Consider the following 26,682-nt stretch of genomic DNA (forward strand, 5'->3'; position numbering starts at 1 on the left):
CTGTCCCTCGAGTAGAGCAGTTTTCCCAACATGTTCGTTGGCATATATTTTCTTTGTTTCTTCTCCTTCCCTTCGTTTGTACTGTCAGTCAATTAACTACTGAATTACCATCATCATTTTTTAGTAAAATACCATCCGGAGAATTACACGGCTCCCTCAGAAAGGTGGTTCTCTGTCTCTTCTCAGGTACAGCAGATCCTTCTCTCCTGTGACGGGTTCAGGCCACAAGTCCCCAGAAAGAACAGTTTGTTCCTCGTGTTTCACCTTTTCCTCACATGTGATCTCTGCCCTCATTTCTTCTTTGGGTAATTTTCTGGGTGAGTTTTCTTTAGGACCTCATGGTCATTTTATTTACCTCACAGTGATTTTTACATACATGGTGGCAATTTGGATTGCTTACCAGACATTGCAAATGAAGTGTTTTGAGGGGCTGAAGGTTTTTGCATCTGTTTCTATATATATATTTGCTTTTTAGGGCTGCACCCATGGCATATGGAGTTTCTCAGGCTACAGGTCGAATTGGGGCTACAGCTGCCAGCCTACGCCACAGCCACAACAACACAGGATCTGAGCCATGTCTGCGACCTACACCACAGCTCACAGCAATGCCAGCTCCTTAACTCACTGATCAAGGCCAGGGATTGAACCTCCAACCTCATGGCTACTAGCTGGATTCATTCCGCTGCTCCACAAAGGGAACTTCCATTTCAGTATTTTTGTGCTTTGTTTTGAGATGCAGTCAAATCACTCGGAAACCATTGCATGCTTCAGGACCTGGCATTTAAGGTTTATTAGACAAATCTAGAACAATCTTTAGTCAAGGGCTAATTTGTCCCCATTACTGTGATGATATCTGTTGAAGGACTTCCCCTGTTGCAGGGGATCTTTCCACTCTGGCTGGGGTGAGGGACACGTGATTTCCCACCCCACGTAATCTCAGGAAATTGTTCTGCCTGCTCCTCTGAGTGGAAGTGTCCTGGCTTCTGGGAGTTTCCTCACACACTCGGGCTGCTGGTCTCTGGAGCTCCCTCCTCTTGGGGGCATTACTCCATGCATTCTGGTGACCTGGGCTCCCTTGAGCTCTGAGCTCAGTCTCCTTGGCTCAGGGAGACTGCTGGGCTGTTTGGGAGTCCTATGCCCTTGCTGACACCTGGAAACTCTCCCCTGGCTGTGAGTGGTGGCCCTTGCTCAGCTGGCCTTTCTTGTCACCCTTCTTTCTGGGATCTCTGTTCTCTGCTGCCCATTGTCCAATGTCTGAAAACCATTGCTTCATATGTTTTCAAACTTGTTTAGGGCATGCTGGTAAATCGAGTCCCCATCACTCCCTCATGGCCTGTAGCTGATTTTGTCCAAGTGGAAAATTTGGGATTAGGACTTCTGATTGGCAGAGCATGGGCACGTGGTGAATTCCAGACTGTCATTAGGCTGCCTGCCTTCAGATCCTGATGCTTGAGAGTAGAATAGGGCAAGTTACATAGACCTTCTCTGCCTCAGTTCCTCATCTGAAAATGGAGATAATAAGTGTGCCACAAACCCTAAAAGTAAAGGCAATGACTAGAAGTTGAAAAAGCTTTCAGTCGTGGTGGGCTTAATGGAATAAGTATATAACCCTCCCAGATCTTTGAAGGCTAATGATTATTTAGATATATAAATTCTGAAAAATTTGTTGATAAATCTTATTATTTCCTAAGTGAAATCTCATATACTTCCTGAGAAAATAAAACTTTATTTAAAAAAAGAGACTATTTTCTCACTTTTGGAAGGCCACAGAACTAGTCATTTTGCATGGGCAATATTATTATTATTGTTATTATTATTATTATTGCTTTTTTTAAGGGCTGCACCCACGGTATATGGAAGTTCCCAGGCCAGGGGTCAAATCGGAGCTACAGCTACCAGGCTAGAACACAGCCACAGTAACGCAGGATCTGAGCCGTGTCTGTGACCTACACCACAGCTCATGGTAATGCCGGATCCTTAACCCACTGAGCAAAGCCAGGGATCAAACTCTCATCCTCATAGATCCTAGTCGGGTTCCTTACCACTGAGCCATGATGGGAACTCCTAAACTAGTCATTTTGAATTATAGTGATTGGATATAGATGAGCAATTCTTTGTTTTAAAAATATTTCAGTGAACTAACCCCTGGTAATGGAACCTGTCATGCTGGGTGATGATGTATATGAACATGGGAATTGTAATAGTTTTTGCGACATACCAATCAACCTCATAATCTCAGTAGTTTACAACAGTAAATCTTCACTTCTGTGATCATGGGTCTGCAGCTCTGCTTCTGGCTGGCCAGTGTAGACTGGGCTTGGCTGGGCTAAGCTGGACTCCAGGCTTCTAATCAGGTTCAAGCCTGAAGCCTATGTGGAAGGGGCAGTAGTCACCTGGGATATGCTCTCTTCCGAATGGATCACAGGAGGACAAGGGAGTGAGCCAAACCATGAATGCAGATTTAAATCTTCTGCTCGTGCCTTGTCTGCTAATGTTCATTGGTCAAAACAAGTTATGCGGTTAAGCTCATTGCCAATGGGTGGTAGCAATAAACTCTGTCCATGGTGGGAAGCCCTAGAAAATTATATGGCAGAGAGCATGGCTATATCCTCTGCATGGAGGTAGTCAAGATTGGGGAATAATTATCCAATCTAATAGAATGTTTACAGAGACTGAAAAATGCTTCTTTGAGATGGTTTGCTCTGATTAGGTTAGTATTTAATTTAATAGGGAAAAGCACTTGATGTAGATTTTCAAGTTTTGGGTGTGTTCATCAAACCTATTTCTTTTTCCTCTTGGGCATTTAGAGAAATGGCATTTCTTCTTCTCCCCTGCAGTCAGGTGGAACTATGTGACTGACCTCTGGCAGTGGAATGTGGGCAGGAATGATGCACAGGCCTGCCTGGCGCTTAAAGCTCCCATGAGCTTCTCTACCTCTCCCTCTTCTCCTGTCTCCCAGCTTGATGCCAGGAATCTAGGTGAAGACTCCAAGGCTCTAGAAGAAAGGGGTGGGGGCACCCAGATGGAAGCAGCCTGAATTCCTGAATCACCATGTGGGAGGTTCCCCCAAACAACTATGTGGGTTGTGACCTGAAAAATAAATATCTTCTAGGCCACTGAGTTTGGGGACCATTTGTTATAGTGAGTAGCCTATACTCACTGTTAAAGATCATGAAGTTTCATATTTGATCAGAATATCTTTGGTTCTTAAGTCCTTTAGGCTGAGGGTAGGGACAGGGTATTGGATATCTTTTTATTTTCTTATACACCAGAATGTATTAGGTTTAAAACATGTTTATTGCATTTTGTCTTATCTAAGCAAATGTTAGCACCAAAAAATTTCTGGGGGGAAGTATCTGTTGTGTTTCTGTACCTGCTGAAACTTCAGCCCATAGGAGTTGCTGTACTATGTGTCTCCCAGATAATGAATGTGAATCTGAAAGATTCCTGATTCAGCTTTAGATTTTCCTTTACTATCTGTTTCATGTTTCAGAATCAGACATAGAGCTGATTACAATAAGTCTGGACTTTTTTTGGAATCTGTCCTTCCCTAAAAAATCATTATATATATAAAATATATATGTTTTGCCTGCACCCATGGCATGTAGAAGTTCCCCAGCCAGGGACTGAATCCAAGCCACAGCTGCAACCTATGCCACAACTGAGGCGATGCTGGATCCTTTAATCCACTGTGCAACAGCAGGAATCCTTCATTATATCTTTATTAAAGTCTTTAATATTATGACTATAATTTTTTTCTTCTTAGGGCTGCACCTGTGGCATATGGAAGTTCCCTGTCTGGGAGTCAAATCCAAGCTACGGCTGCTGGCCTACACCACAGCCCAAAGCAATTCAGGATCCAAGCCTTGTCTGCAACCTATACCACAGCTCATGGCAATGCCAGATCATTTAACCCACTGAGCAAGGCCAGAGATCGAATCCACACCCTCATGGATACTAGTTGGGCTCATTACCTCCTATTAAAGTCTTTAGTTAAGCTTTGTATGTACAGTAGAGCCTAAGAATTGTTGCCTTTGGCATTTTTGAGTTCCTTTTGGGAGAACTGATGAACTGAGCCAGTGTTTTCAGGTTCATTATTTGTTCACTGTAAAAGATTCATCTTTAAGTTCTGGAGTGGAGTCACTTCACTTATCAGAACTATCTCCAGGTAAAATTATGAAATTGACCTGTCTTTGATGCCCTTTTACAGCCCTTCTAATTCTCTTCCTTCCTTTTCTAAGGGCCAATAGGCTTTGAGCCCTATTGGGGTCAAGTGTGTTTCTCTTCTTAGAGGTAAATTCTTTATATTGAAGTTTCCAAAGTTTTCAAGCCACTCAAACTCCTGTAGAGTGAATCTAAATGGGTAGACATTCAGTTATTATGAAAAGGCATGGAATGATTTCATATATATGTGTGTATGATACATGCTTATGATTTGCATCCTGGTTGATGTGGATTTCTAGGGTGGGGACAGAGGGCCCTTCATAGTGGTTCTTTGACAACACAGCCCTAAGCAGAGCCCTTAGTTGGGTGAGAGGGGTATCTGCCTCCCTGCACATAATCAATCACCAGACTCATCCTTGAAAATCAAGAGCTTGCTCATGTCTCTCTTGGCCTGTTCTCTGCTCACTGTAGGAATATATCACCAGAATGAGAGCTTCCTTGTGTCATCATGTGTCTAGTAGATGATAATTCTAAGTGGTTGTGGTTTTTGTTTGTGAAAAGCCAACCTCAAAAAAACCACCCTAATTCCAGCCTAAATGGTGCCAGATGCAAGGTCTGGGGACAGACTCTGAGTACAATGCTATGTGTTGGCCACTCACTCACACATGGCTCCAAGAAAGCCCCTGAAGGGGAGGGGTACTTACCTCCCCTTTGGTTTGGTTACCTTCCCTTTAGTTTGGTTTCTTAGTTTTGAGCAAATGGACTGCCTGGTAGGCTTAGGACATCAGTGTGGTGAAGACACCCCTGCTTTTTTTTTTTTCTGAGTCATAGAACTTTTTTTTTTTTCTTTTGGAGTTCCTGGGCCAGGGATCAGATCCCAGCTGCAGCTGTGACCTAAGCCTTAATCCATTGTGCTGGGCTGGGGCTCATGATTTACATGTGACTATCCAGCTTTCCCAACACTACTGTTGAAGAAAGAAACTGTCTTTTTTCTTGTATATTCTTTCCTCCTTTGTCATAGATTAGTTGACCATAGGTGTGGGTTCATTTTTGGGCTCTCTATTCTGTTCCATTGAGCTAGACATCTGTTTTTAATGCCAATTACCATGTTGTTTTGATTACTGAGCTTTGTAGTATAGTCTAAAGTCTACAAGGGTTATGCCTCCAGCTTTGTTCTTTTTCCTCAGGATTGCTTTGGCAATTCTGGGTCTTTTCTGGTTCCATATAAGTTTTAGGATTTTTTGTTCTGGTTCTGTGGAAAACATCATGGATATTTTGATAGAGATTACATTAAGTCTGTTGATTGCTTTGGGTATTACAGCCATTTAAAAAATATTGATTCTTCCAATCCAAGAGCATGTGTTACCTTTCTATTTCTTTTTTGTTGTTGTTGTTGTTGCTATTTCTTGGGCCGCTCCCGCGGCATATGGAGGTTCCCAGGCTAGGGGTCAAATCGGAGTTGTAGCCACCGGCCTACGTCAGAGCCACAGCAATGCAGGATCTGAGCCGCATCTGCAACCTACACCACAGCTCACGGCAACACCGGATCGTTAACCCACTGAGCAAGGGCAGGGACCGAACCCGCAACCTCATGGTTCCTAGTCGGATTCGTTAACCACTGCGCCACGACGGGAACTCCACCTTTCTATTTCTTTGTCTCATTTTCAGTATTCTTTATAAGTGTGTTTTTTAGTTTCCAGTGTATAAGTGTTTCACCTTTTTGGTTAAGATTATTTCTTGATATTTTATTTTTTTGATGTGACTTTTAAGCAAGATTTTAATAAACTTTCTCTTTCAGATATTTCATTGTTGGGGCAAAGAATACAACATATTTCTGTATATTAATCTTGTATCCTGATACTTTTCTGAAATCATTTATTAGTTCTAATAATTTTTGTGTGGAGACTTTAGGGTTCTCTATATAGAGTGTCATGTCATATGCAGATAGTGACAGTTTTAGCTCTTCACTTCTAATTTGGATATCTTTTATTTATTTATTTTTTTCTTGTCCAATTGCTCAGGCTAGGCTTTCCAGTACTGTGTTGAATAGAAGTGTTGAGAGTGGGCATCCTTTTCTTGGTCCTGAATTTAGCAGGAAGGCTTTCAGCTTTTCACATGAGTACTATGTTTGCTGTGGGTTTGTCATAAAGAGATTTTATTGTGTTGAGATGTGTTCCCCATATACCCACTTTGGTGAGAACTTTTATCATGAATGGATGTTGAATTTTTTTTTTTTTGTCAAATGTCTTTTCTGTGTCTACTTGAGATGATCATGTAGTTTTTTGTCTTTTCTTTTGTTAATGTGGGGTATCATACTGATTGATTTACTGATTGCAAGGTTGAACCATTCTTGCAATTCTGGAATGAATCAAACTATCTAAGATCTTTTTAATGTATTATTGGATTTGGTTTGCTAGCATTTTGCTGAGGATTTTTGTATCTATATTCATCAAAGATATTGGCTTACAACTTTCTTCTTTTGTAGTGTCTTTGTCTGGTTTTGGTATCAGGGTGATGGTGGCTTCATAGAATGAATTTGGGATTATTCCCTCTTCTTCAATTTTTTTTGGAAAAGTTTGTGAAGGATAGGTCTAAGTTCTTCTTTGTATGTTGGATAGAATTCCACAATGAAGTTGTCCAGTCCTGGACTTGTGTTTGAAGGTTTTTTTTTTTTTTTTAAATTACAGATTCTATTTCACATCTGATGGTCAATCTGTTGAAATTATGTTTCTTTTGACTCAGTTTTGGAAGGCTATGTTTCTAGAAACTTGTCCATTTCTTCTAGGTTGTCCAGTTTGTTGGCATATACCTGTTCATGGTATTCTCTTGTGATTTTTTTTGTATTTCAGTGATATTAGTTGTTATTTATCCTCTTTCATTTCTTATTTTGTTTATTTGGGTCCTCTCTCTTTTCTTGGTAAGCCTGGCTAGAGCTTTGTTGATTTTGTTTATCTTTTCAAAAAACCATCTCTTAGTTTTAATGATCTTTTCTATTTTTTAAAATCTGTTTTATTTCCTTTCTGATCTTTCCTTCCCCCTTTTTTTTTGCTGACTTTAGTTTTATTTCTTTTTATTTTTCTAATTCTTTTAGGTGGTAGGTTAGGTTTTTATTTGAGAGTTTTCTTGTTTTTTTTCTTGTGTGTGGTTTTTGTTGTTGTTGTTGTTGGCATATTGTTTAGTCTTTATGTGCCTGTTCTTTTCCTGTTTTATATTTTTGTGGTTAACCTCTAATTTCATACTCTTGTGGTCAGAAAAGATGCTTGAAATAATTTTTGTCCTCTTAAATTTGTTGGGACTTGTTTTGTGACCTGGAGAATGTTCCATGGGCAATTGAAAAGGATGTGTATTCTGGCTGTTTTTTGGGGGGAAGGGGACTGTAGTATCCTATATATATCAATTAAGTCCAATGGGTCTATTTTGTCATTTAGAACCTCTGTTTTTGGATTGATTTTCTGCCCGGATGATCTTTCCATTGATGTCAGTAGGGTGTTAAATCTCCTACTATTATTGTATTCCTGTCAGTCTCTCCCTTTATGTCTCTATTTGTTTTATATATTTAGGTGGTCCTATATTGGGTGCATATATATTAACGAGTGTAATATCCTCTTCTTGAGTTTATCTATTTATCATTTTATAATGTCCTTCTTTGTCTTTCTTAATGGCCTTTGTTTTAAAGTCTATTTTGTCTGATATGAGTATTGTGACCCTTGCTTTCTTGTTCTTATGTGCATGAAATATCTTTTTCTCTGATGGTAAATCATTATCCAGTGTTTGATCAGTGATAAAGTACTTTCCAATCCTGAAGAAACCTGAAATTGGCACATTTCTACCTCTTCACACAATGACTGCAAAGAAGAAGAGAAATAAATCCTCTTATGGAGGTTTATCTATAATATAGCTTCTTCTTACTAAGGTACTCCTTAGTAGGGGCTAGAAGCTAGGTACACATACAAAGAGAGTATTTCCCATGTAACTTTGATCTTTCAGACTTAAATTATTTCTCTGGTGGAAGCAGTTGCATAGTTCACAATGTTCAATAGCTGGGTGTGAAAGTAATATTTGGTTGAAGCCAAGCAGAATGAACTTCTGGGATACAAAAAAAAAAATCTGAAATCTCATAATAAATGTACATATTAATTAAAATTTTATTATTAAGAACTTTAGTTAATGAAAATTAAAATCTTTGACATTAACATTTGGAAATAGCCATTTATCTGCTAAATTGCTTCTGTAAGTTTCTTATTTTGTAATATGTAAAGACTCTCACATTCAAGGGACACCAGTAAAAGAAAAGAAATAATTTTGTAATCTCATTTTTCTCTAACACTTTCTTTCCCTTCCTTTTTTTTGGGTTCATGTTCTCTATATTCTTTATAATGTCTGGACCAAAAGTGATCAGTTATGGATATTGTCTTACTTGACTTTGCAATTTTTCCTCATCACAAAATTTTGAGGTAACAAAGTTGTTCTACTTTTAGTTTATTTTTACAAGATGTGAAGAAGTTTAAAAAGCACTTTTTATTAAGAAACACATTTTAATTACCAAGTAACATTTAAAAATATAAATTAATAACTAAATAACATTTTAAAAATATAAATTAAATATCTTTCTTAAAATTCATGTTCTGTTATTCATGCTTATATACCAAATGACTAGATTATATCTCACAGCTACTGTTCAGTCCTTCATTACTAAGTCATATGAATATTTGTTGACTCAAGATATCATATTCTTATTAGATTATTTAGTTAACATACTTTCTTAATATTTACATTAATTATAAATCAATTCCCTTATCATTTTTGATATTTGAACAGCCTTAATATTTTTATGCAGAAAGTTAACAGTCAACTCAATTTTCATTAATTCTTGCAGAATTTTATTTTTGCAGTAACATACATTTTTGATTCAGCTAGGTGGAATTTCAACTTATAGATGATATAAGATATTTTCACTTTAATTTATATCTGAAAAGCTTATCTATATTTGAAAGAAATATACAGATAATAATGATAAATCAGAATGACATGCCTTGTAGCTATTACTGATGTTGTCATGATGACTAGATATATTAACCTATGTCATCTTGTGATCATTGACCAGGCACAAATTCAGGGATAACTGAAACGATGCTCAAGTGGGCATTTGGCTCTTCAAACTTCCAAAGCCTGCAGCCAGAGATGAAGCCAACAAGCAGATTTTTGGCTGAATATCAAGGATGATTGGTGCATCTCTACATAGATTGCAAATCATGTGTCTGAATCAGGTTGTTCAGCATGAAATACTCTGATTGCATTTGTAAAGTAAGCCAGAAATAATTTTCACTTTCTTTGGAATAAAGAGATAGAGCAGCCTATTTCCTAAAGGAAACACCAGGAATAGTTTCTGGGTTAGGCTGTACATGAATTTAAATGCATGATCAATTTTAAAGATTAAGTGATTTTACCTGTTTCCTTTGATAACTAGGCATAATTAAATGCAAAGTGACTTTTAAGAACTGGTATTATCCCTTCCACGACATAAAATTTAATACAATTTTTAGTTAGAAGACTCAGTGTGACTTTAAGATTAGAGTTATTACAATTAGATATATGGTCTCCTTGTTATTTAGAAAAATGCCTTTAAGATTACAAATATTTACCTTAATAAAGTCCTAATATTGCAAAGTCTTAAAATTATTTACTGAAATGTAATATAGTCAAAATTCTTCTACCATCATTATAATCAGCATGTGCGTATAAATGACAACATTGACACATAAAAGTAAATTTTATTTTTTTGCTTTTTAGTTACAGTATTTAGGCAATGCTATAGTTATTATACAGTATACAATAAAAATAACTTAAAATAAACATATATCATGTGACAGGCTTTCAGTAGGTCTTTAACAAATATCAAATTGATAAACCTGACTAGTACCAGTGGGTCAAATGATCTTTGAAATTGCTATTTCCACAGAGTGGCAAGTCCCATTAACCATTTACTAGTTGTTAATTAAAGTGCTTTATTTAAGGGCAATTTCTGGATTACTCAGTGAGAATTAGCTCCATGAAAAATGAATTATGACTAAACTTATTTAGTCATGAAGTAAAGTCATTAATGGGAATTGTTCAATTTTTTAACAATTGCTGTAGTGAGATCTCAGTGGCATGAAATAACTATGGTATTATTCCTCAAGTCATTTTGACATAAATAAGCTGACTTGAATAAAAATAGTAAAAATGCTATATCTATAGAATTCTTATTTATTTTTATCTATGAATATAGAAACCAGGGAAAAAAAAACCCTAAATGTTTAACAATGGGGTGTGACAGATACAGCCAGTTCTTCACCAAAAATTATTCTTCTCACTCATAGTATAGAATTGACTCTGGGATGTTGTTATCCACCCAGGGACCACATTTTCCAGCCTCTCTTGCATCTGTATATCTCCATGTGGCTGGTTCTTGCTGAAGGGATGTGAGTGGAACTGATGTCACTTCCGTGCCAAGACTAAGGAAGTGGGTGTGACTTCTCCACACTCTCTTTTCCCCTTCTGTTGGCTGGATGCAGAGGACTTCAAGGCATCTGATTCATGAGCCAGTTCATAGCTGGTTAGCAACATCTGTTTTGACCTGAAAACAGTAAAAGGTGAACTGGGTCTGTCAGATTCTTCTCTTTGAGATCTAAATGGAAAGTACAGAAAGGAATCTGTTATCCACACTAGAAGCTGAAATTTCTGGAAAGAAGTGATTATTAATATCAGGCGAGTTGGTTTCTGAGTCTCTAAGACAGAGGTCTGTGTGAGGTAGCTGTGAAATATACCAGAGCCAGATACAGTCTTGGGAAGAATTAGATCTGGCTGAAATTGGAGACCAGTGAGGGCTATGCTCTAAAAGGACATGGTTCAGGGCCACAGGAAACAAGGCACCACAAGAGAAGGCCATTCAAGACAAGTGCTCACACATAATGGATTTTTTGACATGGAGCAGATGCAGTCCAGTAAGCGAACTCCCTGAACCCAGGGAGACAATATAGTATAGCAATAAACAGAATTGGCTTTAGAGTCAAACTATCTGGCTCTACAGCTTATTAGAAATGTCATCTTAGTCAATTTCTCTTTCTCTTTTTTTTCTTTTGGCTGCACCTGTGGCATGTGGAAGTTCCTTGGCCAGGGATGGAACCAGCGCTACAGCAGCAACACAGGCTGCTGCAGTGCTAATGGCAGATCCTTAACACACTGTGTCACAAGGGAAGTCCTTAGTCACTTTCTTAGTATCTTTTTAAGTTTCCTCATCTGAAGAAGCAGAGTCATACATAACTTGGTGGGCATAGTTGGGAGTTTGAATCTTACCTTAGAAGTAGTGTAAGACCTTTGGGAGCTTAGGCAGAGAAGCAGTATTATCTGGTTTAGAAAGGTCACTGGGGCCTCTATGTAGTAGATAAAAAGTAGAGAGAAGAATGAATCAAGACCAGTTAGGATGGAAATCCAGACTATGATGGCTTGGATTTCGGTTGTGGCAAGGGAGTTGGTGGGATGTGGTTAAATTTGGGCTGTTTTGGGGTTAGAGCTAAGAATGGCATGGAGTGCAAGAGAAAAAGAGGAATCAAGTATGCATCCTGATTTTGGCCTAATCAACTGGGTGAATATTGTACCGTTTATTAGAGTGTAAGATCTCCTTATTTTATTCCTTGAGTACCTAGAACATACCTGGAAAATGGTAGGTGCTCAATAAATATTTTTTTAATAAATAAATGGAGAAGGCTTGGTAGTAGGAATATGTATGTAGCTATCTTTATGTCTGTTTCTTTACCTATATCTGTATCATCTGTATTTGAATCAATCTAGATCTAAGTCTGTGGCCATATTTTGATGTGGGATAGTCAACGTTTCTGTTTTATCCATGGCAAGTTTTAGGTACTTATTAGATATCCAAATGGATACGTTGGGCAGGCAATGGAATACTTGGAGGTAAGGTGAGATATTTGGAGGAGTGATATAAATTTGGAGATCATTAGCATATGAATTATATCTGAATCCATGAAACTAAAGGAGGAAGTATATACAAAAAAGTGGCCTGAGAACCAAGCCCTGGGGCCCTTCACCATGTAGCAGTCCAGTAGTCTAGCAAAAGAGAATGAGAAAGAGTGCCTAAAGAATGAGAGAAATAGCTGATCAATGAGATTCAGAGAAGCCTAGAGAGAGAGAGTGGTCAGTTCTGTTAACTCTTCCTGAGAAGTCAGGTCAGTTGAATACGGTGACTTTGACAAGATGATATCATCAGGGCAGTTGTTAATTGGAGTCATTTCACTGAGATGATGGAGACAAAACTGTATTTCCTGATCAGAGTAGGTTGAGGAAAAAATGGGAGATTTAGAAAGGGGAGAAGCTTCTTTGGAGGAGTTTTGTTTTGAATAGACACAGGCCAGAGGGGAAGGGATTGTGTCTTTGAGGTAGGCCTGGGTTTTGGAGCAGGGCTACTTACTCTGTTTTAGAAGGGGAAGTCAAGCATGTGGGCTCAGCTGCTGAAAGATGGGTGGAACTGTGAGGATGATTGTGAGGTGTGGTTAGAGGCATGTTGGGGATTTGAAGAAGGACAAAGACAGACAAAGATCTCGGAGAAGAGAGTGACTTATTAGGAAAATGCAGTAGAATTTTCTGGCAATTTCAAGCCTGTTTGAGATTTGCAGGCAGAAATCTGAAGTGAGTTCAGTCAGCATGGTTGTGAATCTTCAGCAATATTGGCTATTCAGATTTAGGCACCAAACTGATTATAGATCCACCAAACTGCAACCACTAGTAGGGACGGAACTCCCAATACACTGCTAGGGTGGTGATCAGTGGCTTAGGATCTGGCTGGAGTTGCTGTGATATCTCTGATGGTGGCTGGGTGCATAGAAACATTGCTAATTTGGCGACTACTTAGTGCAGAGGTCAGCAGACCCTGTGATGGGGCAACGATGTAAAGGAAGTGGTCTGGACTAGGACAATAAGGGGTGGATATTATGCTGCAAACTGGAGAGTGCATCATCTCTAAGGACTGGCTGCTACTTAGCCCAGCCCATGTTTGCCATATGGATATGTGAGGCCAGCAGATCAGACCTTGATATTATTCAAGAGAAGCTGAAAATAAGGATTTTTATTTGAAATGCTCTTATTAAAAAAAAAAATCCATGTGCCAGGAAGAAAACCAGTCAATGGGCTATGAGTTTTCAATCTCTGTCATTGCATAAGTTTTAAGTCCTCTGTAGATTCATTGTAATCATACATTGCATCTTATAAAGGTGCTATAAAGTGCTTTCATATACATTACTTCTTTTAACCTTAAAAAAAGTCTAATTTGGCAAATATTACTTACTTCATTTCAAAAACAAGGGAAGCAAGGCTTAGAAACTTTAGCGCGTAGGACTTCATCAGAGCTCCCGTGTGCCGAAGCTGTCTTTGTGTTCATTTCTGTCTCTTCACGCTTCTTGTGCTTGGCTGAACTAGCCATGTTTCCTTGAACTTGCCAGGATGATCTTGCTACAGATCCCTTGGCTAGTGTTACAGATGCCTTGGCTTTGAATCCCTCCTTCTCTCCCCAGTCTCCCTACTTTATTACTTCTCTACATTCTACCCATGCCTTAAGGCTAAACTTAAATGTCTCCTCCACATGAATGAATATCCTCAGCTGGCTTTGGGCTCCCATTCTGTTAGTAATGCATAGATCATATTTTACTGGGATTTTATATGATCGTGTGTGTCTCCCTAACCAGGCTTTTGAGGTCAGGGAGCAAGTCTTACTTCTCTTTACAACACTCCATGGCATCCTCGCAGGTCTCTACATAAAATAGATATTCAGTAATACTTATCGAATTAAAATTTGTGCCTATTCTTAATGCCTATATTAAAAATTATGTATTTACTGTGTAGTCCATAATGTGAGTAGAGCCTTGAGTTGAATGTAATGAGCCCTCTGAATCAGCATAATAAGGAAGCAGAATTTCCATCTACAGAAGGGTTAAGGGCTCATCCTGTGAGCCAGAGGACAGCTGCCACAGAGGCTCATAGCGGGTATAAATTGACGACACACCACATCTCACCCACAAATGACTGGCGGTGATTGCCGCTGACAGACTTTGCCATGGTTTAGTTCCTTTCTTCAACTGTAGATCAAGATTTTCAGGGTTTATTAAACAATTCCTTAAAGAGTATATGTTATATTGCAAAGAGGCTCCAGCTGATAGAACATTTTCTTTAAGCTCTTGAGATAGTAAAGAGGTAAAATGCAGTCAGATATTTTCATGCCACCACTGAATCAGAAAAAAGGAGCCACTGTGCCTTAACAGCAAGATGAAAGCAGGTCCATCCATTAACTGGGCTAAAGTATCCATTTCTATTAGCTCTGACTGAGAATGAGCACAGAGAATGTTCAGAGTTGTATTTCTTAGTTGTTGCTTTCTTCTCATTTTCAAGCTGCTTCTGTTCACTTCTGTGTGTCTGGATAGTAGGTACTTTACCCGTGCTAATTTTTTTTTTTTGTCTTTTTGCTATTTCTTGGGCCGCTCCCGCGGCATATGGAGGTTCCCAGACCAGGGGTCGAATCGGAGCTGTAGCCACAGGCCTACACCAGAGCCACAGCAACGCGGGATCCAAGCCGCGTCTGCAACCCACACCCCAGCTCATGGCAACGCCGGCTCATCAACCCACTGAGCAAGGGCAGGGACCGAACCCGCAACCTCATGGTTCCTAGTCGGATTCGTTAACCACTGCGCCATGACGGGAACTCCATACCCGTGCTAATTTAATGTCTTTTTTCCTCCCAATTTTTTAATGTGTGAAAGAACTATAGGTGTATTTTGCATTAATGTTAACTTGAACTAGTTAGGGATTAATAAAGGAAACTGGAAAAAGAGCACTGTTTCTGTTTTAAACAAATTCATGTTAATTTATGTGCTTCTGATTGTTGAAAGTCTTTAGTATGTGTATGATTAAAATAAAAATTCATGAACCCAACAAAATTTAGACAGATGGATGAATCAAGAGGAGAGCTGCACCTTCAGCATATGGGAGTTCTCAGGCTAGGGGTCGAATAGTAGCTGCAGCTGCTGGCCTTTGCCACAGACACAGCAATACAGGATCCTAACCATGTCTGAAATCTACATCACAGCTCACGGCAACGCTAGATCCTTAACCCACTGAGTGAGGCCAGGGATGGAACCCGCATCCTCATGGATGCTAGTCGGGTTCATTACTGCTGAGCTGCAACAGGAACTCCCTCTTCTGCCATACTTTAGGCTGTGCTCAGCATCTCAGTGGGAACAAAAACATTCCTGGTAGAACAGAAGTCTCCCCAGCTATCGGATTAGTTGGTAGTACCAGCTGGCTTTGAAATTGGCTTTTAATCCTAATTTTAACATAAAATAAATACACCTAATGTAGTTTAACTTTTTGAAAAATGGTAAACCACAAGAGCCAGACCTAGTAAATCAGCAGGACACCTGATAATTTTGAATCAATGGACACTCAATAAACAAAGATAAAAGACAAAATACTCTATTGTATTTAAAACTTTGTTCACCATAGTCCATTAAAAAAAAAGTAGCTCTTTCCCTCTCCTTCACAAAGTAATACATATAATTTAGTGCTGGAACTCTTGAGGCTGACAGACTGGCAATTGGCATTTCTCTCTGTGTCCATCTGCTGAAGGTGTAAGAGCAAATTACTGGTCCAGATTTTCATTTCTTGGCAAGTAAATGGTACTAAGACCTCAGAGTTCTCAAGAGTAGCCCTAGACCTGACACATAGGCTATAGCGCCACAAATAACAGTGCTACTATTATTACATTGTTGTTAACAGTAAATAAATGAGATAAAATTAATAATTAACACAATCCCACAATATTTGTATATTTTCTTTTGTTTTGCTATGCTTATTTTCACCAAAATGAGAATATGTTTTATCTGTTGCTTCATTCTCACTTGAAAAATATTGGTGATGTCATTATATGTTAGAGGAAATTTAAAAAATATTTTATTCATTATAAGTGTTTGTGGGATGGGTTTGGGATAATATATCACAGTTTTAGAACTTCCATTCTCTTAGATAACAAAAACTTCTACCTGTAGGACTAATTAGGTAGGGGCTGCCACTGCTGGCTGTAGCCTAGTCAATAAAATCTATTTCTTTCCATCAATAAGCAGTTATTAAAAATATGAGAGAGAGGGTGGAATTCCTGTCATGACTCAGTGGTTAACGAACCTGACTAGTATCCATGAGGATGCGGGTTCGATCCCTGGCCTTGCTCAGTGGGTTAAGGATCTGGCATTGCCATGAGCTGTGGTGTAGGTTGTAGACATGGCTCGGATACCACATTGCTGTGGCTGTGGTTTAGGCTGGCAGCTACAGCTCCGATTCAACCGTAGCCTGGGAACCTCCATATGCCAAGGGTGCAATCCTAAAAAGACAAGACACACACACACACACACAAAGAGAGCGAGAAAGAGAGAGGGTGATTCTCGAGAACCAACATCTTTCTTTGGTAGCTTGAAAGCCAATTTTCATAAACAACCAAATGCTAATGAAAATCTGAATTATTATTTTTTCCTAACCCTAGACACAGGGTTGAACTGAAAAGTCGAAGGCAGATGTTAAAGATGAAAACATAGTGTTATCCTAGTTGTCAATCCAGTCCCAGACTGCTCTTCTTTTCCTGATAAGGTTAATAATCTAATTTTCCTTTAATCCCTTTCTTGGGCCATTTTTGCATAAGAGGATGCATTGTGTTTTGGTGAAATACTATGACTGCACTGGAAACTTTCTACAAGCAGGGGAAACAAGATTAAGTATATTAGGATCCTCTGAAAATGTGGGACAACGCTGGGCTGGTTTATGATTACTGAGCTTTAAACACTTTGTATACTCTGCTTTGTGATGCTGGAACTTCTCCTTTGCCATTTGGATCCCTGTTAAACCCTGTCTAAAGGAGACCTGGGGTGTTCCCACTGTGGCATAGCAGAAACAAATCTGACTAGTATCCCTGAGGATGTGGGTTCAATCCCTGGCCTCACTCATTGGGTGGGAGATCTGGCGTTGCCGTGAGCTGGGGTGTAGGGTGCAGGCAAGGCTTGGATCCTGCATTGCTGAGGCTGTGGTATAGGCTGGCAGCTGCAGCTCCAATTCAACTCCTAGTCTGGGAACTTCCATATACTGTGGGTGTGGCCCTTTAAAAAAAAATAATAAAAAAAATAAAGGAGACCAGAAGTCAGGATTTTGCTTCTTCCTGTTCCTGTCAGCATTCCCACAGCAATGGTTCTTCGTGGTTGGCTAAGCCAGGCAGCATCTCCCTCCTCAGAAGTCTGGGAGCCAGCTCTGAGGGGTTCTCCCTTCAAGCTTCTGGGTTTTAATACTTCAAAACTTCTCCCTTTGTCTTCCCGCCCAAGGGGTGGTCATTGCTCCTTACAGTTACATTTCGGTTTTACCTCAGTATTGTCCTTCTGGCATTTAAATTTTTTTTAAATTAAAGTATAGTTGATTTACAGTGTTATGTCAATTTCTGCTGTACAGCAAATTGACCCAGTCATACGTTTGTGTACATTCTTTTTCTCATATTATTTTCCATCATGTTCTATCCCAAGAGATTGGTCACAGTTCCCTTGCTATATCCTAGGACCTCATTGCTTACCCATTCTAAATGTAATAATTTGCATCTACTAACCCCAAACTCCCAGTCCATCCCACTCCTTCTCCCTCCCCCTTGGCAACCACAAGTCTGTTCTTTATGTCTGTAAGTCTGTTTCTGTTCTGTAGATAGGTTCATTTGTGCCACATTTTAGATTCCAGATATAAGTGATATCATATGGTATTTCTCTTTCTGACTTAACTTCACTTATTATGAGAATCCCTAGTTGCATCCATGTTGCTGCAAATGGCAGTAGTTTGTTCTTTTTTATGGCTGAGTAGTATTCCCCTGCCATTTTTGATTCTCCAATACCTGGGTTAACTAATCTTTATGTTAAATTCTCTTCACTAAAATACCTAGTGTATTTCTGTGTCCTGAATGGGCCCTGGCTAATACAAGCAACAGCACCAGGCTGGCTTTGTTACTTCTTTTATACCTTTATTTTATGTGGCTGTTAACTTCTTCAGTGCTTCTCTACTGGTGGAGGGTGACCACTGGTGGAATGCTAGGTTAACATAACATTTGCTAAGAATTTAAAATAGCATTCATGCCCAAAAATACTCCAAAAATTTCAATTTCTTTGAGAAAATCTCAAAGAGTTGTATATAATCATTCAATACCTATGAATAAAAATGCCTTAGGAATGAACAGACTTTTGTTTCTTTTCTAGCATAACTCCATGTAGTATACTAAAAGTCACTTTCTGGTAGGCATGGTTTGATCCATGTTTTATTTATTTATCTATAAAAATAATTTAAAGAATCTCTTGCTGCATTTCCATATGGAAAACAACAAACTGGCCTAAACCAAGTATTGTATTTCATCATGTGATTTAAATGGAACATCCTATCAAATTGACTTTTTCAACCTAAAATCGTCTAAATATGCTAAACTGCCTCCTTCAAAGTGATCAATTCCTTTCACCTAGGAAAGAGCTCTCCTTGAGGGCAGAATTGTTGGACATGAACAAAGCTTCTAATTGCTCCTGAAAGAATCTCTGAAGAGCTAAGATCAATGAACTAGATGAGAATTCTTCATCTTCTATTTGTTATAGGAAAAATAAAAGTAGTCTTTTCCCTCTTTTTCCCCAAGTCCTCTCTCTGGCCTTTCGCTCCCTCTCTCCCCTCACTGCTTAATTCTAAAGCAGACATTTAAGAAGAATTCGTGGACTAAGAACAAAGCAAGTTGGGCTTTCTTTTAGTACTGATCTGTCGGTAAATGGGAGTTATGGCTGCTACAGTTTGAAGTGACTCCTGTGCTTCTTTTCTCATCTTCTCCAGGCATTTCTAAAGTGTGCTTTCTTTCAGGTGCTGTTGTTTCCTGAGAGCTAAGTTGGAGCTGGAGCAATTATGGGTTGTTGGAGGGCATGAACAGTGGAGCTGGGATAGACATGGCGGGGAAAAGAAGAGAGCCATGGGTGGGTAGGAAGGTAAGGCAGACGGGTGAAGGGCAAAAGCAAGTGCTTCCAGATTATCTTTTGGTTATTTTGAACCATCTTCCAGCCAAGACTGTAAGGCTATGCCTGCTTGAGGGAGATGTGTGTAATTCAGAGGTTCTCCCTGGGACCCGGAAAGGCCACACCGCTACTTATAGAGAAGCAGAGCTTTCAGATGAGGTGATCTTTTTCTGACATCAAGTTAGAAAGTAAGTTCCTTTGAGCACTTTCCTTAGCTTGGACATTCTATTATTTTCCTCTCTAAAATAAGGTTGGCAGCACTCAATGTGGTCACCAGATTGCTGTTTTTATTTAGCGGAAGGTCATGGACCAGGATCTAGTTCATCTCTGCTGTTTGTTAGTTTGTTTCTTTTTTTTTTTGGCTGTGCCCTCAACATGGGGAAGTTCCCAGGCCAGGGATAGAACCCACACCACAGCTGTAACTCAAGCCTCAGCAGTGACAATGCTGGATCCTTAATCCACTGAGCCATCAGGGAACTCTCTCTCTTTTTTTTTGGCCAGGCCCTGTTTCTGTTTTTATGATTCGGGTAGTTTCCTTTTTATTCTGATTCAAGGTTGAGTCTATTTTTCTTAATAGTCATTTTCTCATGACTGCTCTTTCAGCTTTTATTGGTGGTGTCGATATATGAATTCAACCTCCACCTTGAAACTTTTCCCTGATGACTCCTATGGCTTTCTGAACATTTCTGCTTGTATATTCCAGCACTGCTTACACTGAGCACATGCAACATATCTGCTCACTAAGCCCCATCCCTTCCTGCCATCCCTGTTTCTGCTAAGAGTGTCATGATCACCAGGCAGACCTGCCTTTCTCCTCCCACCATGTTCAACCATTCTCTTCGTCCTTGCATGTTCTCCTCCATTGTCTCCAGGCTCTCCTCTCACTATTCTTGCCAGTGCCCTCTTGTTACCTAGATTGTTGCAGTGCCCTCTTAACTGAACTTTCTCCTTCTGGTTTCTTTTTCTATTCAGTTCTGCATTCCACCTCAAATTAATCTTCTCAAACATGAGTTCCCTTGCTTCTCACCCCAATTCCAAAAATGCTGGTTCCCCCTTTTTTCAAGACACCTCCACCTGGCTTTTAAGTTCCTCCACAGTCTACCAACCTTTTCATATTTGCTTTTAACCACTTGCTCCTCAACATGAAGCATTTCTGTCCATTTAGACCAGTAGAACTAAACTAAGCTTTTTTTGTGGGGGTGGGGGTAGGGAATCTAGATGTGATTGAGAGTATATTTATATGTTTGTGCATTTTTTCCAAAAAACTGAACAAAAACATCAATAAAAAAACCCTCACACAAACAAAAAAATAAGGCAAAACATAGTCAACATTTGCATGAACTTTGGGGATTCATGGATTTCCAAAGGTTGTATTGAGAAGCCCATTCTAGGAGCTGGGTCCCTGAATGACTTCCCAACTGCATGCCTTAGCAAGTCCTTTGTCATCTTCTTCCCTCCCCTCTCAAGTCATGTCTCTTAACTGCACCACCAGCCTCCTTTGCCACTAGCTAGAAAAGCTGATTTCTCCATAGTGGCTTATTCTACTCTGCCATATCTCTCTTACTCTTCACCTCCTGGCTGTTCATTTGGCATTGACTTTAAAAGCCTTCCATTTTTCTACTTTAATATTTTCAGTAAGGTTCTTAACTCATCTTTGCATCCGTAGATAAATGCACTCTCCACTCTTGTTTTCTACACCATGCACTATTTTCAGATCTCCCCCCTCAAACTCCTCCCCCCAAAAAAACCCCTCAGCTCAGGTTCTATAGCTTGCTCTTCAGGGAATCCCCACTGCTTGCAGAACAAAGCCCACAGTCTTGGGATTCAAGTTTTTCCACAGCTTGAGCCTGGCCTAATGTTCTTATCCTGCCTCCTACCATGTTCCTGGTCCATCTAAGCAATAGGTGTAATTTCTGGAACACATCCTGTATATTTGCTTATGTTCTTTCTTTTGCATGAGATTCTCTTTTTCCTATTTGTGCGTGTTTCCTATTTGTGTCCTGTTTTCCTATTTCCTATTCTTCTAGGTCCAACGTTAATATCACCTCCTCCTTACAGCTTTTTGTCACCTCTTCCTCTGAATATTGACACTGTTAAATGTGGTAGATACAGTATTTTCTGCATTTAACAGACCTTATTATCTAAGATAGACTTTAAGCTACAGAGGGCAGAGTCCTACCCTAATGATCTGTGTATCTCCAAGTGCTAGCATAGTACCTGCACATATTCATTAGACGTGTGAACACAGTCCTGCCTCTACAGCTTTCATTCTGCAGATTAATTTTCCTGGAACTCCTCCTGCTTTTAACTGCTCTGGGTACCTTGGCCACACAAGGATCTTTAAAGATCCTTAGTTTCGGACAGTTTCTCCTTAACGATAGTACTCTTTTTAATCTGTGAATGTGTATATTAATTGTTGTCTCTATTATATGTTCATAATTTCACAAATTGCTACTTTATTATTTTAAATGTTTATCTGGGGTGTAATGAGAGTGGTGAGCAGGGTGGTTACAGTTTGAACTCCAATGTGATTCAGTTACATCCATGTAAATCCAGTGGACATTGGCTGGTGGACATGATCATACTAGAGGTCCATTCACATGAGAACTGAAATTCTTTTGGGTGAGTACTCATTCTGAGAAAAAGGCAATACTGAGCTTGCCCCATAAGGGAGTTTTATTTGTCAATTTGCTTATGGCCTGGGCATTATTTCAAGCCACTGTGTAGTTCTATAAGGACTTGGTCCCTGGAGGTGATCATTGGAGCAGTGGAGCCTAGCAGGATTAGACACATTGTGTACACATGTGAGCCTTCTTTTGGCAACTTCTCAAATAACAAAGGGGCACCCCACCAGGGCTGGGGTCCTGGTTGAGCAGGTGGGGAAACTGGTGACATTGAGATGTTATTCTTCAAACAGTTCCTTTTTTTCCCTATTTTTTTTTTTTTCACTGCCCCATAGGATATGGAGTTCCTGGGCCAGGGATCAGATCTGAGCTACAGCTGCAGTCAATACTTAAGCTGCAGCCATGGCAATGCCGGATCCTTAACCCACTATGCTGAGCTGTGGATGGAACCTGTGAGCCAGTGCTTCCAAAGTGTCGCCAATCCCATTGCACCACAGCGGGAACTCTTGTATGGTCTTTATATGACCTATAATAGGCTGATAAAAAGCACGAGAAAGACAGTTTGTGTTTTGACTTTCCACCAACCCAGTAAATTTCCTCAAAAACAGGAATCAGTATATTCCCTCTTTTCCATCGCATTGATGTGGGTCTGATTCTGGCTTTCACTATTTCTCATCTGGATTGTCAAGGAAGCCTGTTACCTGGTCTCCAGTCTTACATTCATTCTCTTCACTGCTGCCAGAGTTCTCTCTAAATGAGAAGCAGCTACTCCCAAATCAGCAGACGCGTCAAACCCATCACAGGAATGACCCCAGGAAGAGAATAAATATCAGAAGAGAAGAAATGTTGAGGAATTTCTGGAACATATGAGGCAATCCATTCAGAACTGAGATACTCATTCAACACAAGCAAAAGGCAGAGACTCCTGGAAAACTAATTGTAAAAGAGCAGGGATTTCCTTAAAAAGATTATTACCTTTTTTTTAAGGATAAGAAATTAAAAGTCACACTGAATTTGCTTGGTTGAGAATATGCTGTTTTGAAAAAAAAAATGAGTTATAGATGATTTTGTACCGGTCATCATAACCTAGTCACATAAAATATTTTGATTCCTAGTACTGTTTAAACTTTGTGTCCCTAAGTGAGATAAATGGCTGAGCTAATAATATTAATCAGCTCCTATTTTTCTGAGTGGGTCTTAGAAATCAATGTACCAATAAAAAGCCAGCTTCCATTCCGTTGTGTGTGGAGCTTGCAGAGTTGCACCTGCAGGGAGTTGGCCCTTCTCTGGTGGTCTGTGGGGAAGGGGTATGGAGCCCTAGAAAAGGACTGAGTTCTCAGGCTGGGGGAGATTGTTGTGGTGGTTGATGCCTTGGGGTTCAGCCCACCCCTCAGCCTCTTACCAACTTGAAGAAAGAGGTGTCTGGACTCTGGGGGTATCCTGCTCTGGCGACCAAAGATTAGAAGGAAGGGGTAGAGGTGCCATTTTGTTTTCAATCCTCCATACTTTAGGAAGACCGCCCCTTTCACTTAAAATTTTTTTTATTACAGTTTTTTTTTACAATGTTCTGTCAATTTCTGCTATACAGCAAAGTAACCCAGTTATACATATATATATATATATATATATATATATGTATATATATACATATATATACATACATTCTTTTTGTTATTAACATTATCCTCCATCATGATCTCATTGCTTATCCACTCAAAATGCAATAGTTTGCATCTACTAACTCCAGACTCCAAGTCCATCCCACTCACTTTTTATATTTATGGTGAGTAGTATTTGCTGACATGCATAAACGGAAGTATTTAAAATTAAGTAAATCAAGCATAGTACAAACAAAATGGTCAATATAATTTCAAGATATATAACCTCATCTATTTAGTTGAGATTTTGACTGTAAATATATGATTGCATTATTCTTGCTTTACCTAACTTTTGATCATATACATTTTCCTAAATCACAACGTGTATATGTGTAGTTTTTACAATAGCATATATTCTCATCCTTGTACACTGAAATACAGAGGGGAAAGGAAGCTTCTCAGAAGCTCATAAGAACATCAGTGATTTTACTCTTTATACTATACACTGTTCAGTATTTTTGGCATGTATTTTCCAATCGGGGATCAAATAATATAAAGTAATTTTTATAATAAAATAATCAGTTTTCTTATGAATTTTGGTGATTTTTTTCTTCTGCATTTCTGCATTTACATTTTTTCCTTTTTTTCTTTTTTTCTGCTTTTTAGAGCCGCACCTGTGGGATGTGGAGGTTCCCAGGCTAGGGGTCGAATCAGAGCTTCAGATACAGGCCTAGCCACAGCCACAGCAACTCAGGATCTGAGCCGCATCTGCCACCTACACCACAGCTCACGGCAATGCTGGATCTTTAACCCATTGAGTGAGGCCAGGGATAGAACCCTCATCCTCATGGATACTATTCAGATTCATTTCTGCTGTGCCACAACAGGAACTCCCTGCATTTACATTTTTTTGAAAACAACTTTATTACTTCTAATAAATAAAAACTTTATTTTTTATAGAAAACACTAAAAATATAAATTTTTGTTATGTTAAAAGTTCATTCTCACGAGTATAGGTGATTTTTCCCTCACCTTTTAAATTGAGAGAACACATGACTTTTCTATTGTGCATTACTGCACTTCACAAATTTTCTAAATTTGGATAAATTGCTTTCTATGGAAAAAACTTATTTTTTTAAAAAACAAATCTTTTGGTGTCTCACTTCCTTATAAAGGGGTCATCTTTGCTGTGGCTCTGGCGTAGGCCGGTGGCTACAGCTCCGATTCGACCCCTAGCCTGGGAATCTCCATATGCCGCGGGAGTGGCCCAAGAAATAGAAAAAAGACAAAAAAACAAAAAACACCCCCCCCAAAAAAACCAAAAGAAACAAACAAACCAAAAAAAAAATAGAAATTATAAATAAAACTACCATATGGTCTAGCAAGTCTGCTTCTGAGTGTATATCCAAAGGAAATGAAAGCATTATCTTGAAGAGATATCTGTACTTTCAAGTTCATTGTAGCATTATTCACAAGAGCCAAAACATGGAAACAATCTAAGTATCCATCAGTGGACGAATGGGTCAAGAAAATGTGGGATATAGTCAAGAGCATATTATTCAGCTTTAAAAAGAAGGAACCCAGTCATTTGCAACAACATAGACGAACATGGAGGGCATTATGCTAAGTGAAATAAACCAGACAGAGAAAGATACTGCATAGCGACACTTACATCTAGAATCTAAAAAACCAACAAATGAAGTCAAACTCAGAAACAGAGAGTGGAGAGTTGTTTCTAGGGGCCATAGGGGTGAAGAAAGTAGGGAGAGGTTGGCTAAAGGGTGTGAACATTCAGTTAGAAGATGAGTAAGGTCTGAGGATCTAAAGTATAACATGGTGACTATAGTGGAGAACACTGTATTTTATAACTGAAATTTGCTAAGAGAGTAGAACTTAAATGTTCTTACACATACAAAAGTAAATATGTGAGGTGACGGATGTGTTAATTAACTTGGGGGAAGGGGTTCTTTCATGATGTAGTCAATCATTGCTTTAAATATATTACAATTTTGTCAATTATATAAATGAAATTAAAATTCAATTAAATATAGCTAACACTGAAAACTTAATATAAAGGATGGCATATCCAAATTGAGAATCATGTTTAATGTTCAGAACTGTAGAAGGGTGAAGAATAGCTCTGCTATAGAGTTCTCACTCCCTCAGATTTCATAGTCATAGGTAACGGTGTCGTGGATTAAGATGGAAGAAAATATTTAATAAAGCAACTCCCCAGAAGTTAGTGTTTGCTCAACATGTTTTGTGAAGGAAGAATCACATTTTCCTATGTTTCAAATTACAGAGAACTTTAACCTTGCAACGCCAAGCTATTAAATCATTATGTCCATTTTATACATATACAAATTAGAGTTTTGCTGGTCAGAATTTCTATTTTTAATTTAATTTTATTGGAGTATAGTTGACTTACAATGTTGTATTCATTTCAGGTGTACAGAAAAGTGAATCAGTCATACATATAGGTATATTCATTTTTTCCCCATATAGGTTATTACAAACTATTGACTAGATTTTTCTGTGCTGTACAGTAGGTTCTCATTGATTATCTTATACAGTAGTGTGTATGTTATTCCCACCTTCCCAGTTCTTCCCTCCCCTCAATGGTTTCACCTATGGGAACAATAAGATTGGTTTTGAAATCTGTGAGTTTGCTTCTGCTTTATAAATAAGTTCTTTTGTATCATTTTTATTAGATACTGCATATAAGTAATATACAATATTTATCTTTCTCTGATTTACTTAACTTTCTAGGGGAAACTCTAGTTGCATCCATGTTGCTACAAATGGCCTTATTTTGTTCTTTTTATGGCTGAATAATATTACATTGTATATATGTACCACATTTTCTTTATTCATTTCTCTGTCAGTGGGCATTTAGGTTGCTGCCATGTCTTGGCTATTGTAGATAGTGCTGCAGTGAACACTGGGGTGCATATATCTTTTTGAATTATGTTTTTCTTTGGGTAGGTGCCTAAGAGTGGGATTGCTGGATCATATGGTAGTTCTATATTTAGTTTTTAAAGGAAGCTCCATAGGGTTTTCCATAGTGGTTGTGGCAATTTACATTCCCAGCAAAGTAGGAGGGTTCTCTTTTCTCCACATCCTCTCCAGCATTTATTGTTTATAGACTTTTTAATGATGGCCGTTCTGATTGGCATGAGGTGATACCTCATTGTAGTT

This window comes from Phacochoerus africanus, chromosome 2, assembly GCF_016906955.1.
Source record: "Phacochoerus africanus isolate WHEZ1 chromosome 2, ROS_Pafr_v1, whole genome shotgun sequence".
NCBI classification, from domain to species: Eukaryota; Metazoa; Chordata; class Mammalia; order Artiodactyla; family Suidae; genus Phacochoerus; species Phacochoerus africanus.